The sequence below is a fragment of the Palaemon carinicauda genome, chromosome 28 (assembly GCF_036898095.1).
Source record: "Palaemon carinicauda isolate YSFRI2023 chromosome 28, ASM3689809v2, whole genome shotgun sequence".
NCBI classification, from domain to species: Eukaryota; Metazoa; Arthropoda; class Malacostraca; order Decapoda; family Palaemonidae; genus Palaemon; species Palaemon carinicauda.
Window position 1 is genome coordinate 91,629,243 of NC_090752.1, and position 2,500 is coordinate 91,631,742.

Consider the following 2,500-nt stretch of genomic DNA (forward strand, 5'->3'; position numbering starts at 1 on the left):
TCAAGAGCATGACCTCAATGTCCATAATAGCTGAAGTGCCAGTTACCACATATTAGATTATACTGGAGGAAGAACAGAACAAACGAAAGGTTGGGAAGTTACATGAAATTTTACCCTATTCTATTAAAGTTTGATAAATAAACAACCAGCTTAATAACTCACAATTACCCGAAATTCATTATGAAAGCTGTAGAATATATGACTTACTTCAAGTCTCAAAAATTTGACCAAAATTTGATATATTGTTTTGTAGAATCTACGAACAAGTCTCTCTCTCTCTCTCTCTCTCTCTCTCTCTCTCTCTCTCCTCTCTCTCTCTCTCCTTTTTATGTATGAATATATGTATGTATGCAGTATATGTTTGATATTTAGCTAATTAGTTAGTGAATTACATGCCCCTGTGACAATATTTGATGTCAAGCTAAGCGCTAAATACTCAATATACGTAACTGCCAAATAAAATTGTTGACTTTGAGGTCAAGTTAATAACTGTTTAGAATCTTCTAACGTTAGAATCTCACTGTACTTGTGTGTTTGTGTGTGTAAGAGAGAGAGAGAGAGAGAGAGAGAGAGAGAGAGAGAGAGAGAGAGAGAGAGAGAGAGAGAGAGAGAGAGAGCCCCCCGGTTGCACCCATCCTCATAAAGAGTGCCTTGAAGAAATTCAGGAAAGCCGGAGGTGATTCTGAGAGAATTGGGTACTGTTATTACCTATATTTGTGGTTACTGTTATTTTAGAAAATGTAATTGGAAATTTTCGCATCATTTGCCTCTCTCTCTCTCTCTCTCTCTCTCTCTCCTCTCTCCTCTCTCTCTCTCATCTCTCTCTCTCTCTCTCTCTCTCTCTCTCTCTCAAAACTTCAACTAAACCCATCAATTCATCAAGTTTCTTGGTATTTCTCCAAAACGAGATCAAGAAAAAAAATTCTATTCCCTATTGCAGAACACATTTTGGCTTGAGCCGTTACGCCTTAGATATAGAGTTAATAGACGAAGTTTCGGAATGTTTAAACAATTTCACCCATGAAGAATATAAGAATAAGAATTATTACTCCCATCTTGGCCACAATCAGACCTGCCATACTCAGAATCTTATTTCTGAGTCTGTGAGATAATTTCCAGAGAAGTTTTTTCAAGGATCCAAAGAGACTATTACATTTATGCTTCAAATTTATGGATTAGGTTTTAAGTTTTTATCAGTTTTTAGTTAATTAGTTATTTATTGACAATAATATACATTTCATTTTTTATTACATTCAGTAAATCAAATAGGGAGTAAAGACCCTAAATTAACTAATGATTGTCCATTATGATCTTTTAACTCCAAATGTAGACCTGACCTAAGATAAAACAAAAATTACATTTACAACATAATTTTTTCTTATATTGTTTACAGTTATTAAGAGATATAGTGAATACTAATTTCGTGTTATTCACTAAACAGAATATCCACCAAATAATTTCACATCAACTTAGGAAGTTGAATTATTTATTCCTTGATCATCTAGAACAGTTAGTCAAAGACGTCCTGTCCCTTTATACATATAAGGTTCTATCTTAGATATTGCACAGCAAAAGATTTGTCCTTAAAGCATGTAGCAATTGAAGGAGTCAGCATTTAAATCAAGCCGCCACCCCATCCCTAACCCAATACCTCTAAAACAAACCAAAATAAGTCAAGAAAAATGACAGTGAACAGTTTGCAATAAAAAAAGTAATTCCATCAACACTTTTCGAAAGATTTCTTTTTTCCATTTTCTAGATTACCCAAAACAAAACAAAGAAGCAAAATCTAATCAGCTAAATATTCTGTTTTCTCCGGGGTAGTTTTTCACTTCTCCGACAGAGAGGATTTCAACAGAACAGAAAAGGAGAGGAAAAGGAAAAAAAAAAAAAAAAAAGAGGGAAAAAATGGAAGACGGTAACTGGAAAAAGGTAGTCCGGCTGAAATTCTTGAAGCTTGCCTGGAAGAATTCTCTGCTTGGTAAACAAGTGTCCTCTCTCTCTCTCTCTCTCTCTCTCTCTCTCTCTCTCTCTCTCTCTCTCTCTCTCTCTCCCCCGAAATATCTTTCCCAAAGTCGCAGAAAGGAAAGAGAGAGAGAGAGAGAGAGAGAGAGAGAGAGAGAGAGAGAGAGAGAGAGAGAGAGAGAGAGAGAGAGAGAGCAGAAAATATATTCGGTTTCTACAATTTTCTGGAATTTTGTGTTGCTAACATAGATATTTATTATTAACTAGTGTAAGTCGACCTGTCAAAAATGACGGCTAAATGTTTTATAGGTATGCACAAGCGACCTCTCTCACCGTGGTATGACTACTCCCTCTCACCCCTACCCGAAGGGCGGCGAGTGACAGAATATTTATACATTTACCAATGCCGCTTATGCTAATGAAGATTATCATCATTAAGTATTGTACGCGAACTGTCAAAAGTGACGGCCATTTAGATAGGTATGCACACACGTGCAGGCATCCCCTCTCTCACCAGGGTATGACTACTACAGTA